At 35.7% G+C, this 16,992-nt stretch overlaps 1 long non-coding RNA gene across 1 annotated transcript; it reads left to right on the top strand.

The window, feature by feature from the left end:
* The first annotated feature begins 5,647 nt into the window (after positions 1-5,647).
* On the top strand, positions 5,648-7,446 carry LOC309858216. Its single transcript, XR_014308106.1, has 2 exons — positions 5,648-5,836; positions 7,261-7,446. It is a non-coding gene; the product is annotated as an uncharacterized lncRNA (long non-coding RNA).
* The last annotated feature ends 9,546 nt before the right edge of the window (positions 7,447-16,992 follow it).

The raw sequence follows: 16,992 nt of genomic DNA, 5'->3' as shown, positions 1-16,992 counted from the left end.
TGGGCCATTCATCAAAAAATAATAATAATTCTCATAATTCATCTATTAATAATCTAATTATTAATTGTTAATCTAACTATAACCTAATAATAATTCTAACTTCATATTTCTGCTCAGAAACCAATCATTAATACATGGGAAGGTGGGAAGGAGTGAAGAGAGAGTATGATTTAAGTGTCCACAAACATGTTATACTCTCTCTTATGCTCCTTCCATTGATGCCTACCTCAACTTCTCTACCACAAAGCAGTTTTTATATCCCAATGGTCTCCAACCTGTATGCTTAAGTTAGGAAAGATAGGCAGGTGTTTCATTTCTCTTTCCTGTTTTCCCCTCTCTCTATTCAATTTCCCATTCTTTCTCCTTTTTTTAATGAAAACCACTCATTCCAAAAAAAATTCTTCTTTCTCACCTATTTAGTCATTTTCTACCCACCTCCCCTTGACTCTATCTCAAAAATGCAATAATAGTTCCAGAAGACTGTCTTCTCTTTAGAAAGGGAATTGCAGGGGCACCTGAGTGGCTCAGTTCATTAAATGTTTGCCTTTAGCTCAGGTCATGATCCCGGGGTTCTGGGATGGATCCCCACAGAGGGCTCGCTGCTCAGCTGGAAGGCTGTTTCTCTCTCTCCCACTTCCCCTGCTTGTGCTCTCTCTGTCAAATAAACAAATAAAATCTTTAAAAAAAAGAGAGAGAGAGAGAGAGAAACAAAGAGGAATTGCAGGGAACAAAGGAAGCTGGTAAAAACCATATACTGGTTAGTGAGGTCTCAAAAACTTATCTTTAATAATATTTATATAAACAGAAAAGAATGGGGCTTAATTGTTGGACTTTACGAAGCAAACAGTGGCACAGATGATGAAGTAAACTTAAGACTAAAAATCAAACATGGGAAATATTCCCTTCTACTTAAAAGTGCAAAACATCAAGAGTAAATTTTTTAAAAATCATATTAAAATGGGAGAAAAAGATTATATAAATAAGGGATTCTAACAGTGGCTCAGTATGTATTCCAATCATGCATTCTGGTGGATTCAGGGACTCACTTGGCCTATGGAGACACACACTGAAGGTCAAACTCCATGAGCTTCCCATAAGCCCCAACTGTTACTGGTCTACTACAGTAATGTTTCGGTTCCTCGGGATATAGTAGCAGCTTAGAGTCAATGTCGGTTTGCCAAAAATTGAGTATTTCCCTTTCACCCATGCACTAAACCTGCCAAATCAGAAGAGGATCATTGTATAGTTTAATTTTGACATGGAGAAGGGTCTTTTCTCAAAGGGACCTGACTCTCCCTTTATTAAAGACCATTTAGAACTGACTCAAGTCTGGGAATTGGAATAAGGGCTATACTCTGTATTGAGATGTTTCAGGTTATGCCTCTGTTTCCCCATCTTAGAGTTTTCTTCTCATTTGTGTAAATCAAGTAAGACTTTAATAGACTGTCCATCTATTTGAGTCCTACAGAGGCCATGGGCATTTAGTCAATACCGAAGATCTCTACATGTCAGTCTAATTGGAATACTCTTCCAGCCATCTTGACTTTATCAGCTAAATGTGGTCTCTTAGCCCCTGCCTTTCAGGGGCCCCATCATCTTCCCTGAGTTCAAGAAGCTCACTTCAGGGACGCTTGGGTGGCTTCATTAAGCATCTGCCTTTGGCTTGGGTCATGATTCTGGAGCCCTGGAATCAAGCCCCGGATCAGGCTCCCTGTTCAGCATGGGGCCTGCTTCTTCCTCCACCTCTGCCCCTCCTCCCTGCTTGTGTTTCTTTCTTTCTCTCAAATAAATAAATAATATATTTTTAAAAAGAAAAAGAAGAAGAAGAAGCAGCCCAATAATTGGCCTCTCTCATTTGTCATTTTTGGCCTACAAAATGGCCTACAAAATGGCCAAAAATGGCCAAAAAGCTCTAGTCACCCCAGAGCTTTTTCAAGGGCTCTAGAATGCCTGTCATCAGTGAATTTTCTCAAAGCCACAGTGAAAAAATCCTTTACGGGAATTTAGTTAAGGAGTTGATAATCCATCATACAACAGTAAATCTTCTCCAGCATTCCAATCTCTCCAAGGTGTTAGATAACTTCATCTACAATATATCTAAGAAGTCTATAGATATATATAAATATAAATATAAATATTTATATATATAGATATATATACACTTCAAGGATGAATATGTTTAAGGATAGGAGATGAAAGGAAAAATGTGTTAACTTTTATTTTATCTATAACCTGTTCATATTTTCAATATCTCAGGAATAATTTTTGAAAAGATAGATAAATGTGTATATTATCACTTGTACACACACATGAACGTATCTTCCCAGGTACTTGTCATTCACATATCCTACACTCCTCCAACCGTCCACTCCTCCACTTCCTAAGGAAGTCATAGCACCAATGAAGAAACACAACACACACATATACAAATGCACGCAGATATACACACATGCTACTTTAAAGAGAAGGTACAAGCTAATTTTCCCCATAATATTTAGGGAGCACTGTTTAAATATATAAACAAAATATGCACATCTAAAAATTACTTTCGGCAAACATTTATTGACCAGGCATCAAGTTACGTCCTCAGTAAGCTGAAGGTCTAGTACTGAACACAGATGTTATCAAAAGAAAAGTGCACAGGGTGCCTGGGTGGCTCAGTGGGTTAAAGCCTCTGCCTTTGGCTCAGGTCATCATCTCAGAGTCCTGGAATCGAGCCGGGCATCAGACTCTCTGCTCAGCGGGGAGCCTGCTTCCTCCTCTCTGCCTGCCTCTCTGCCTACTTGTGATCTCTGTCTGTCAAATAAATAAATAAAATCTTAAAAAAAAGTAAAGAAAAAAGAAAAGTGCACTACAAACAAATAAATGACAAATGTATATTCCAAGAATCCAGAAGAACAAAAAAACCAATGTCTCCTGGATCTGTTAATAATAAAAAGCAGAAGAATCAGGAAGGTTTTATTTAAAAAGTGAAGTAAAAAAGCCAAAGAAGAACTCCTTCTGATCCAGGGTGTTAGATGAAGTAAATAATTTTGCTAATATTTCTGTTGTCTACCATATACCAATAATTGCTAATAGCACCAAATTTAAAGGCTAGTATTTTGAGCAGAAAGAACTTTTATCAATTAAATCATACGTTATTCTTTTACTCACTCACTCAGCCAACTTTTAGTAAGTACCTATTATTTGTCACACACTATGAATAAAGAAAAGATTCTTATTCTTAAGGGCAGCCCTGTTTATCACAGAGAAATTCCAGGACAACAAAAGAATTGCAATTCCATTAGAGCTACTTGAAAAAGGATTTAGAATGTAATTACAAAATTACTTAAAAAGGGAAAGAAGTGATGTTCTCTCTCCTAGGAATTTAAAGAAATTAAATTCGATGTTTTATTTTGCTCAAAAAGAGAAAAACGCACACTAATCTTAGAAAAACAAATTACTTCAAAAACTGGGAATGAAAGGGCAGAGTTTCAGTGGTACATTCAAACCAACTAGAAAAACAGAGTCTAAATTTTCTTTTTCTGAAAAGTTTAAATCAAGAGAATGTTCTTTATTACCATGGTAACTCAGTATTGAATAACAATAGTTCCTATTTAAAATATTGCTTTCAAAGCAACATCAAAGGCATTCAAATTAATACTATTTTAGGTAAATGAGGAAATCTAACTGCCGGGCAAGAGTATTTTGCTCCTAAAGGTATAGAAAAATTGTCTGTTGATAAAATTCAAATGGAAATTCTGCAATTCTAGGAGAAAAGGCAATCAGCTATATGCTCTGGTTATTTAAACTAACTTCTCCACAAATATTAAGGTCAATGTCAAAGGAATATAAAAAACAAAAAAAAACAAAAAAAATACATTAGATGTTTATTAAAAATAAATAAATAATTTTTTTAAAAAAGGAATATAAAAAACAGTATCTCATACTTGTCTTACACAAGGAAAAACATTTAAAAAAAACAAGCCCACACTTGCAAGACAGAAGACAAGGACATAGAGCATATACACAACCAGAGCTAATAAATGAAGAAGATCCTAAAATATGATAGGGGGAAAAAAAGAAACATAAAAATCCTGTACTTGGCATATATCCTTCCACAATAGTCCCTTTAGATTTTCTCAACTATACCAAAATCAATCCTTTCTCATTCCTATTTATGTGGCATTAAATTATCCACATTCTAGAACTTATTTCTCTGAGAAGAATTATGGAGCTTTACAAAAGCAACGAGTTGGGAAATGAGAAAACTCCCGTAATGCAGTATGTTGTAGGCGAGGAAGCTAAAAACCAGGTGGACGGACCAGCCCAAGGTCACATGGCAAGTAAGGAACAGAGACTTAACAAACAAGGCACACCCACCCCCTCTGTCCTCCTCCAGCCAAATTCATGGTCCAGTGTTCTTTCCAATGCCTCACTGTTCTTTCCCGCATGCTTGGGAGAGAAAATGCTGTACTCCCATCCTTACTTTCTTCTTCTCTAAGAATTACAAAATGAGAAGAAAAAAAAAGGCAGCAGGGTCATATAGTCTATATACATGGACACCTGTTACTCTAACACCAGAAGGCCTGAAGGTAGACAAGGCAGTATTATACAATGGAAATTTACTTAACGGATCCTTTTATTTCCAGAGGAAGCAAAGTGATAAAAGTCTGTTTCTTTAATCCTCATTATTCTGGGTCCTACTTGTTAAACATACTATTAAAAAAAAAATCAAAAGCAGCTTTTGAAAGGACTGCAAACAGACTTCTTGGCCTCTAAATACATCAATGAAGCAATGTCTATCACTAGCTTTCTTATAAAATATAAATTTTCTTCCATTGCCACAGAGGCTAAACTATAGCAAAAACTGACGGGAGAAAATAAAAGAACAGGTTCAAGGAAAGTGAAAGCAAATAAGAGAAGCATTTTTGGATAAACACATTATTGCTACTAAGCAATCCGCCTTTTAGGGAAAACATTATATTTTCACTTGTCACAGCAAATGCACTTTTTTAACAATGTTGGCATTCAACAAAAGAAACACCTCAAAGTGATCAAGGCTCAGCTTGATACTAATTCAGTTCCTGCTTTCTGCACAAACTCTGAATACCTGCTGGGTGCATATTCTATAAGGAACAGGCAATTTTATCCAAGATCCAAAGCAACTGGACATTTTCTTTTATGTTTTTATGAAGGTCTAACGAAAAACCCTGGGCTAACAAAATTAATGGCATGCAATATATGGTCCTTTCAAGTTTATAAAAACCAACCTCATAGTGAGAGTCTTCTTTTAAATACAGGACCTCCTGGTCAAAGAACATGCTTATAAAATGGATTACGGAAGAGCAACAAGCAAATATATGAATCTGTTTCCTTTGTTAGGTTGTTTCACTGGAAAAGTTTGGGTTTTCCTTGATCCCTCTGGTTTTCTTTTTTGCACATACATTCCCAATGTCAGTATTCTGCATCTTCACTAACAATAAATATCACCAACAAAAATATTTAATTGACAGACACAATATCGTATTCTAGCTATTCTAATTAACACTTTTTTGAATACTATTATGATTTTCTCTGTTCATACAATTCATCCATTTCCTTTTTCAGCTTTTTTTTTTAAAGATTTTATTTATTTATTTGACAGACAGAGATCACAAGTAGGCAGAAGAGGCAGGCAAACAGATAAGAGGAAGCAGGCTCCCTGCTGAGCAGAGTCCACTGAGGGGCTTGATCCCAGGACCCTGAGATCATGACCTGAGCCAAAGGCAGAAGCTTAACTCACTGAGCCACCCAGACACCCCTCCTTTCTCAGCTTCTTATTGAATTGAAGGGACTCTATGTATTAACAGTATTGGTGAGTAACTGCTATAAATGTTTTTCTGTTCGATTCTATTTTCTTTTCTGATGGGATTTTTATGTTTTTACATAGTTAAAACTATTTAGTTTTCGCTGTGTATTCTTCTAGGATAGATGGTCTTTTGTATCCAGAGACTGCTATTAATTTCTCATTTCTTCTCATTCCTTGACAGAGTAACTTTTTTATGTAAAAATATTTAACCTATTTGGGATTAACTTTTGGTCTTCTTAAAGTAAAGATGCGATTTTTTTGGATAGTTAAGTGACAATTGTTTTAACTATTTACAAACTAATACTTCACATTGATTTATGGACCTTTCTTTATCATATCATATAATATCTTATGTATTTTCATGTAGTAAAGGGTCTGTTTCTAGGATATCTATTTTTCTTTGTTAGTAGATTTCCTGTCACTTTTGTTCTAGTACCATACTCCTTAAACTATTTTAACATTATAGGAGGAAGCCTAGTAAATGAGCATATATTTTAGCATACAGTGAGCCTGAGTTAAAATCTCAACTGATCTACTTAATAGCTTCATGTTCCTAAGTACATCTCTTATCCTAATAAATTCCTAGTTGGTAAAGTTCATTTCACTTTATAACACGTTTTAATATGGCCAGTCTTGTCATTTAAGATTTGTTATTTATTTTTAATTACTTTCTTCTGTTTTTTTCAAATGACCAGTGATAATTATTTTTTACTTTGAATTTTTATTTTAATTGAAATCATATTAAGACTATAATTTATCTTGGGGAGAATTAGCAGTTTTAAATATTCAGACTTTATATCTAGAAACGTAGCATGTTTCTCTACACTATTCTATCCTTTAACAGAAAAAACCTTCATTTCCTTGAGATTACTTGATTTTCAGTTCTCACTGAAGTTAAATCAGCTTTTTTTCTTCTGTGATGGTAAATATGGTAAAATAATACATATGAAATTTTTTAATATGGTAAAATAATATGGTAAAAATAATATTGGTATTTTTTATGGTAAAATATGGTATTTTTTAATATGGTAATAATATGGTTTTTAATATGGTAAATTTTTTTTAATATGGTAAAAATAATACATACCAAATGCACATTTTTGATAGGCTTAGGGAGTTTTTTATTAAAGGTTTACTTATAAAGGCTAACTCCTCCAGCTAGATAAAAAGGTAAATATAATATGCAATCAATGTAATCAAAAACCTCTTTCTGAAAGATAATTGGAAAATGCTATCTTTTGTTCCTACTCTGTAGAAAAAATAAGAATAAGAATATTCATGTAAATTCCCTCCCTGACCTAAAAAAAAAGAAAGAAAGAAAAGAAAAGGAAAGGACAGGAAAGAAAAGGAAAGGAAAAGGAAAAATAAAGTCCCATTGGTATTGGTTTGGGTCTTGACTCTCGTTGCCTTTTCTGTATTTTTGTTGCCAGGCTTGAAAGTCTATATGGTTGAGTATGCTACCCCAACCAGAGAAGACAATATTCAGATTGCCATTGAAGAGTCCACCATTCCAGCAACAACAAAAGATTTTCACTGTTATTGTGAAAGTGGAAACTCAGAGGATTATGTCTAAATGAGAAGGAGTTGGTGTAATAAAGGATGACAAGTCACTTGACTATTCCTTGAAGGACATCCAGCTCTTAAAATACATTTTATCTGTTCCAATTAGAGGCATAGACTTCTACTAGGTATTGTCACTGAAAACGTTGAGATATGCAAAGTTTTTTATTTAGGTCTTCTTTCTTCTCCTCTTTAATTATGTTGATAGGGGCACCTCAAAATATTTTACTAGTTTCTCAATACAGTGCCAACAAAAAATGAGATAATCTCCTATCACACTACAGCAGATAATTTTTACTCTACGTACTTAACAATCTATTGTACTACTCAATTTGGCACAATGCTTGGGGTTTTTTAGCATTTCACGTCCATTATTTGTCACCTCCAGATTTTCTTTTCTTTTTTTTTTTTAAACATATAATATATTATTAGCCCCAGGGGTACAGGTCTGTGAATCGCCAGGTTTACACACTGCACAGCACTCACCATAGCACATACCCTCCCCAATGTCCATAACCCAACCACCCTCCTCCTACCCCCCCGTCCTTCAGCAACCCTAGGTTTGTTTTGTGAGATTAAGAGTCTCTTATGGTTTGTCTTCCTCTCAATTCCATCTTGTTTCTTTTTTTTTTCTCACCTCCAAATCTTCTAAAAATCTCATTTCATGAAAGAATTTACTTTACCTTCTATTTACATCTGTTTATTATGCCCCAGACCCCTCCTTTGTTAAAGCTAAAAAATCACAGTAGTGGTACCATTTTCACTGGACACTATTCCCAAAACTCCCTGACTCAGTTGCCTTTGAATCCACAGACGTTAAGCACCTTTCTTTGGTATTAACACACTTATTTAGGTCTTAGGTGTATTCCTTTGGATGACATTTATGAACCTTATCTGCAACATTATAATCCATCAAGTTATAATTTTGTTTTAAAAATTATAATACATTTAGAGAACAGGAACTATATCTATTTAGCTCCCTCATAAAATGCTTAGCAAGTGCAAGAAACAAATGAGTACTTACAAATGTTCCTCATGATCATGATAATGGCACACCATCATTGATTTTTTGGCTTCTTGGAAATTATTTAGTTCATTGACACTAGACTAACTTGGCAAAATGATATACATGTTTTTGGCTATCCAGTACATTACTGTCACATTTTTTAAATTCTTAAGAAATCGTATTACCAACAAAATTCTTCACTGTTCTTATTTTCTTTATAGAGTAAAATTGAGCAGAAAAAAATATAAGATAACTGAGAGTCCAAACTTCTCTTAGGGACAAAACAATTCATAATAAAAACAAAATAATCCATGCAAACATACCACTTTCCTATAATAACTCTACTTCCAGGTCCAAAAATTGCAGAATTTGCTTATTTCAAAGAATTAAAAGTCACAGTTTTTATTGGTTAAAAAACAAAAATTGTGCATTCCCCCCATTTGAGGGATCATAAAATGACTGAACTAGAATAAAACCTAATGAGTAATGAATTCCAATCTTTTAGTGAGCTGTCTGTACATATTCAGTGGCATTATAAGTGAGCTGTCATCTGTGAAACAATGATAGCTCAGATTTCATGTTTATCAACCGAGAAACCAAAGGGAAAACAATTCATCCTCTCTACTGAGAGCAGATGGGTATTTAAATTATAATATAAATTACTCATTTCCCTGATAGAAAAATTTCCTTATTTCTGAGGTTATGAAATATGAAATTTAACCCCACCTCATATTTATTGAAGGATTTATTATATTATGATAGCAAATAGGTTATGTTGAATTCTATCAAATTAACTAATTAACTGTCCTCCATGATTCCCACATAGACTCACATGAGACCAGAAATATACTGCTCTGTTATATAAGTAATATATAACATTAAGACATAAAATGTTAATCCTCAACCTAACCCAGACCCACCTACATGGATACTCAAATAATTGCATATGGATTTGCTACTCATCTCCCACTGCTACTAAACTATAAATTCAGTCACTCTCAGAGTTCTGGGGAAATTAAGAAATAGGAGGAATTTGGAATTCAATCCATTTGCTATTAGCTTCTTTTTGTACACTAACTGTCAATTTACTGTTCTCTAATATACTCAATAATTAACAGCAACACAATCATCCCCAAGCCTCTTCCCTACATTTTCCAACTGATGTAATTTTTATATGGTTAGCAGTAACCCCCCATAGTAATTGTTTGGCCCTATTACATTGGACTCTATATATCATCCGTTCCACACAACTCTTTGATCTCCTCAGATACTCTTTATCTCCTTCACTCTATAACAAATCTTTAATTTGGTGTCTTTGCTTCTAACCTGGTCTTTCTCCCTGCCAGTCTTTGTGGTATCAGTAAGGAGATCCATATAAAATGCTAATTTTACTTCAGCTCCTGTTTAAAGCCCTTCCATTTTTCAGCAACATCTTTGGGCAAAAAGACCAGACTTCTTAGCAATTCCAAGCTCCTCCATGACATGACCTCTGGATACCATCCCAGCTTGGCCTTCCAACATCATTGACATTTCCCTCACATTCCATGATAGTCCACGCCTCTGAGCCATTATTCAAGTTATTTCTTTCCATGGAATAATCTCCCAGTCTGGACAAGTCCTGTTTACCCTGACGCTGTTGGCCCTAGAAAGCCTTGTAACTCTCCTTCCCAGAAGCATCTACGTCCTCCATGTTGGAGAGAACAGCATTACATTTTGTTTATATATTTGACTCCTGCCCCCACTAGGTTGTGAGTGTTGGTGAAGCAGAGCATATGTCTCCCTGCTTGCTTTACTCCTTCCTCCTTCTGTCCATCCCTTTCTCTCTCCCTTCCTTCCTTCTCTTAACAAATAATTACATTTGCTAGGAACAAGCATTTTAATTGACCTTTGACTACAATGGTGAGCTAAAAGATTACAACCATAATTATGCTGAGTCTGTTGGAGGAAACTCACTACAAATGACCACACTGAAAATATAGATACCAAGAGAGATAATTACCCATAAAAACAGAAATATCACAGCATATAAGAAACAACACCTAAAATTGAGGTGTCTAGGAGGCTTCTCTGAATGACTCCTGAGCTATGATCTAAACATCCCAGGTACATGTGTGGGTAGGGTGAGTAGGCTGGTGGAGACTACTGTAAACATATGGATCAGAACAGATATAGGGTGGAAGGAAGCAAGCAAAAGAAGAATGAACCAAAAGGCCAGTGTTGCTGTAGTGCACAGTAGAAACAGTTGAATCAAGATGAAAGGTTGTTCAGGACCAGAGCAAGGAGGCCCTTCAAGGTCATCATGAGGATTTTCTCTCTTTATCCTAGAAGCAATGGGAAGCTATTCAAATGACTGAAGCAAGAGAAGCGATTTAATTTGACAAAGCTTTTGAAGCTTCTCTGGCTACAGTAAGAGAATGGATTGGAGGTGAGAGCTATCGTGAATTCAGTCAGAAGTAAACCAACAACGGTAAAATCCAACACCAACACCACTACTGCCTGTACAATAGCTAATCTGAAGAACTGGACATGCCTGGAAAAAACTGACAATTATTCTGAGTTGTCTCACTTGAGTTTTGGACCACATGCCTTAGTAGGCTCCTTGGCATATCTCAGAAGGGCTACTATGCTTCACTCATCAATTCACTACTCCAAACGATACATGAAACCTCCTCCTTCTCCTCAAAATTCAGCACACCTTTCTCCATCCTCAGTCTCAGTGATAACCCATTTCTTTCACCAAGAAAACAGAAGGAACCAGGAGAGAAACCCCATCCCTCCTACTTCAAACCCCTCAATCCATCTGTCGTCATGCTCTGTAATCATCTTCTCTGTGCCCCTCCTGTTAGGAAGCATGAACTGCCCAGCTGCCTTATCCATGGTCAACTCCTCCACTTGTACACTGAATCCAGTTCTTCTGGAATGCATTAAGAGGCATGTGTGGACCTTGCTTCTGGGATTATGCCCTCTATCGTTCCAGCAATATCGACTCTTTCTTCTCTACTTCATTCTCATTTTTCCCAGAAGTACCTACACATATTATAATTGCTCAAATGAAATATATGTATATGTGTACATATTTTATATTTCTACACATGTATTTGTTATATGTCCTCTTAACTTATATCTGCCTTGTCCCTATATCCTCTTTCCTTCAGCTACTGACTTATTGCTTTATTTCATTTTATATTGAAACTCCTTAGAATTTGCCCAGTGGTGTTTTGGGCAAATATTTAACAGCCAGGTCTTTAGAAACATTTTTTAAATCCATTTTTTATGATGTCTGTCAATTTTTGTAGCATAAATATACTGTGATGATTTAAAGCTATTGAACTTGACCTCATGGAAGACAGAGTTGGAAGAGAAGCACTCAATCAAATGAGCTCACAGGAACTGGTCCCAATATATCAGTGGATTTATCTATATGGACCACCTCTACTTCTCCTACTATCTCTTGGACCTACTTGAGACAGGCTTCTGTCCCCAATACTCCATTAAAAACACATCTCACAGTGTCATTAAATCAGCTCTCAATTTACTCTACTTGTCAGAAGCAGCATTTGTTTTAATTAATCAATGCCTCTTTTTTTGAAACAATGTTTTGTTCTGTCCAGGATTCAAACTCTCCTGGTTCCCCTCTTATCTCTGTGGCCACTTCACCTCTGTCACCTTTGGACTCTAAGTGTTGAAAGTCTCAGAATTCTGTTATACTTCTTCTCTATCTATACAAGTAGCTATTCCTGATAGCACAGTGTCACTTTGGAGGTCCAGCTTTCAGAACTTGGGGAGGCAATCTGGTTCTCATAACAATGATCAGCAGTTACTAAAGTGTGGAGGGTAGGGGTTAGAGACATTCGATATCCTGTAACATTGTGGAGGAGGAGATGCTATGCAACAAGGAATTATCACACTTTCTGCTTGCTTTTCAAGTGACTTTTTGGACATTCATGTAAATGGAAAAACTCATTTGTCATAAATGCAAAGTATTTACATGACCTAAATATGTGCTAAAAAATCCCCAAATTGTAGCCACCCTGCAAACTTCAGTAATATTGTAAACTATTGTGCCTAGAACCAAAAGAAGTTCACTATTTTGGAAAAATCACACCATAAAGAAAATAGTGCTCATAGTATTTCAATTGTATTGAGATCCTGTATTTAGAACTGTCTTATTCATGATCACTCTGTATGTGGGCTAAGTCACCTATTCCATTATGACTTCTACTATAGTCATGTTTAAAAATATAAATAGGAAATATAAGTTATTTATTATAAATTACTTTCTTTTAATAGCTCCTTTATACTAAGGTTAGGATATTATATTGGTTTTTAAAAATAATTTGTGTACATAATATTTGCAAATTTCATTTTAAGAATGTAAAGAGGGCATATAAAATGCTATAAAATGAATATAAATTACTATAAAAGGCATATGAATGTAATGACATACAGGCCAAATACATACAAGGTAAATACATAATATATACAATATAAGATATATATAAAGGTATATTAAAATGTATATAAATCTTACATAGATGAGAATTACTATTGTAGCTGATCCTATCATACTTCCCATCTTTAGATCCAAAATCTCATAATTCCCAGGTTTGGATCTCTACCCTAACCTCCAGATTCATACATGCAATGATCTATTCAACTTTACATTTTGAAAGTCTAAGAGGCATCTCAAATTTAAACTGTACAGAACTGAATCTGAATGCCCACTCTTGTTTCCCTGATATGCTACAAAGTTCTTTAACTCAATACACAGAGCACAGTCTGTCCACTTACTCTAAATACCTTAAATTATCTCTGATTCCTAACTCTTCTTTTTTGGAATTTTTAACTTTTTTAATGAGTTTATTTATTTATTTGAGGGAGAGAAAGTGGGGAAGGAGCAGAGGGAGAAGAAGAGAGAATCTCAAGCAGATTCCAACTTAAGTGTGGAGTCCAGCGTGCAGCTCTATCCCATGACCCTAGGAAAATGACCTAAGCAAAATCAAGAGTCGACCCCTTAATCGACTGAGCCACCCAGGCTCCCCATGATTCTTAACTCTTCTTATATCCCACCTCCAATCCGTCAACAATAGCTGTCAGATATACCTTCAGAATCCCACCACTTTTCAGGACCCTGTCACTGTCACCCTATGTGACACTTTCTCTTGTCTAGACAGCAGCAAAGGCTTCTCTTTAAATTCATCTCCTAATTCCCACTCCGGCCCACCCACATCACATTCTCTATAGAGCGGCCAGAGTTCCCATTTTAAAATCTGAGTCAGACCCTAATCAAAATCCTCCAGGGATTCTCTACAACATTTAAAATAAAACTTAAGTGTGTAAGTGCCCACCATGTCTGGTCCATGGGTATTCCCAGATTTTATTTCCTACAACACTCTCATTCAGTTCATACTCAGTTCGAGCAATACTGCACACCTAACTGGTCCTTGGCCACAAACATTTGCCTGCTTCTGGGTTTTTACACTTCCTCTCATCTTCCCCAGCATTCCTCCGAATTCAGAGCTCTGCTCACAGAGGCTTCACTGTGAACTGGACTCTAATAGTCCAAAACCAGGAATGGCTACATAATTTAAGTGGAAGGAATTTAATATACGAAACTAATGACTTAGGTGAGGGAAGAACTGAAGCTAAAAGACCGCGAAGAAAACCAGAGAATAGAAAGAAGTTATTACCATCATGGGGGATAATGGGGCACCAGGCTACCAGAACCCATAATCAGGAATATAGGGCAGGAGATAAAACCACTCCTGAAGCATTATTAAAATAATGATGCATTCCCCACCCCAACAAAAAGTTTGACCTGTTTTCTGCCACTCTGAATTCCCTTTCCTCCCTCTCCCTAAACTCAATCATTTAAAACAAATAAATAAATAACCTTGGCCTCACAACAACTAGGTAGGGTGTATTAAAATAAAATGGGTATCATTCAGATGTAGATTTTTAAACCATGCCTATTTTCTCAATCACATAAAAATCCAATCCTCCCATAGCCTACAGTGTCTGACCCGCTGCTTACCCCTCAGTCTATTTCCTCCGAGTTACCCCTTCTTCATCTCTGTTCCAGCCCCAATGGCCTCCTTGCTGCTCCTTGAGTATCCAAACATCCCCACCTCAGGAAATTTGCACGCTTTCCTCAGGACTTCTTCCTGAAATCCACCTGACAGACCCTCATCTCCTTGTCCGTAGCTAAACACCCCGTCTAAAACAGCACTCCTGGGACGCCTGGGTGGCTCAGTTGGTTAAGCAGCTGCCTTCGGCTCAGGTCATGATCCCAGCGTCCTGGGTTCGAGTCCCACATCAGGCTCCTTGCTCGGCGGGGAGCCTGCTTCTCCCTCTGCCTCTGCCTGCCATTCTGTCTGCCTGTGCTCACTCTCTCTCTGATAAATAAATAAAATCTTTAAAAAAATAAAATAAAAAAAAATAAAACAGCACTCCCCCCTCCCTTCACCATTCTTACTTCCTTACCTTTATTTTTCTTTATAGCATTTATCACTATCTAATGTACAATACCTTGTTTTTTTGTTTTTCTTGTTGTTCTTTACTGAAGATCTCTACTGACTAGAATATAGTCTTTAGGAGAGCAGAGACCTTGTCTGTTTTGACCAATTCTGTATCTCTAGACACACTACACAACAGTGTCTGGTATACATGCCCAAGACAGAACATATTTCAGGGAAGAAAAAAATAACTATAAAGTATCTATCAGTTTTGAAAAGCAAACCTCTGATATTCAACTTTTAAACATCTTTTTGCTATTTACTACCCCTATTGCTCTTAGCACTAAGTTTTAATTAATTATTTTAAAACAAAACCCAATGATCTTAGAGTAATGTTCCCAGTTTTCCTTCCATAATTATAACTCCATTGTTTTAAGACAGTTAAACCTTTTTTTGACCTAACATGCCAGATATTATTTAGTGCAGAATTATTTAGGGGTTTTATGCATGAATGCTTGACACTTTTTTCCAAGTCAACAAATATTTAGAGTCAACAACCCAGAAGGTTTATTAATTGAAAATCATCTGACTGGAACTGAGCTCTAAATAGAATGATCTTATTTCTCCCTCAAAAAAGGAGAAAAAAATTAAAACTATAAGATGTCCCTAATAGAAAAGATCAAAATAAATGATGAGGTAATCATTTATTTTAATGAGCTACTGACAATAGAAAATAACTTTACGAAGAAACTGAGTAACAATAGCTAGTAATAATCCATCATGAAGTTTCTCCTTATCATGATGAATTAAATTATATCTTCATTGTACTTTTTCTCTTCAGATACAGAATTTTTTCAACGACCACTCATTACTGAAGTTAATTCACATTTCATTGAGATTCTTAGCAAAGAACTTGTTCTTTATTTGTCAAATAGTGCAAAACAACTACGATTATATCAACTAGTTCTGAGATTATCATGAGAATTACTATTTTCATGCTACACCAGTGTTTTTCTAACAAGGGATTACCATGATCTCTTTTGATGCAATCAGATAAACTACACATATTGAAGCCTGATTTTTCATAATTCTGAATGGGTCATTACTGCTCAAATGTCTTTTGATTAATCTCATCGTTTGCTCTTTAAATACTCTGTTGGTTTTTTTCTCCATTTTCATCAAGTTTCCAATTCCAAGCTGGTTGTCCTTTCTATGGATAAAGAATTTATACACTATTATTTTTAACTGTCTGATGTAAGTTCTTCAAATGTCCTTCTTTGTAAAATACCCCCTCTTCTTATTACTCAATATCTTGCCCTTTCCTGATTATTACAAAAATTAGTCCCCCCCTTCCAGTGCTAACTTCTCAAACCTGTGCCAGCAAATCCTTTCCTTCTAGTCCTCTTTCCATTCCCATTCCTCCACTGAACTCTTCTCCTCTGCCTTCCTGTACCAGTAGATTCTAATCTATCCAACTAGCAAATTATTAATGCTATTATTGTTACAATGATCCAAATCTCTCAAAAGTTCTCTAGCATCTCTAAGTTATTTTATTATCTTGTCAAGGCATTCAACATCTTCACTGCAGTAACCCCAAATATCTTTTTCATAGTACTCCCAAGAATGAAGTCTTTGCTTCTGCTAGACTGACTGACTCACCCTTCTCAGATATGGTTTACACATTACCTTCCCTGATTTTTGACAATGCTGTGAATTTTACTAAAATGACCTCCTTCCTTTTTCATATGCCTGATTTTCAAGGTTCAGCTTAAATTCCCTCTTCTCTGTGAAGCTCTTCGTATAACCCTAGACTATTCTAAGTCTGCCTTTTTCGGATTCCCTCCTCCTAGTTTAGCACTCAATTAGAAAATACTTTTATTTAACTTGCATTCATGTCTATACTGCATTCTTTCTTTTGAACAGCCAAACTAAGCAACTAGCCAACAGATTTACATTTATTGAGCACTCACTTGTTAGTCACTGTATTGGACCAGGGGAATAGAGAATGAACAATGTTTCATTTATTTATTCAGAACTCTTAATACAATGCATGCCACACATAATATAAAAGTTTTTATTGAATAAATGAGTAACACATCACTAATAAATTTGCTATGAAAAATGACCACTATTCCAGGGGC

The sequence above is a fragment of the Mustela nivalis genome, assembly GCF_964662115.1.
Source record: "Mustela nivalis genome assembly, contig: HAP1_SCAFFOLD_2035, whole genome shotgun sequence".
Taxonomy (NCBI): domain Eukaryota; kingdom Metazoa; phylum Chordata; class Mammalia; order Carnivora; family Mustelidae; genus Mustela; species Mustela nivalis.
This window is presented reverse-complemented; position numbering and strand designations above follow the sequence as displayed.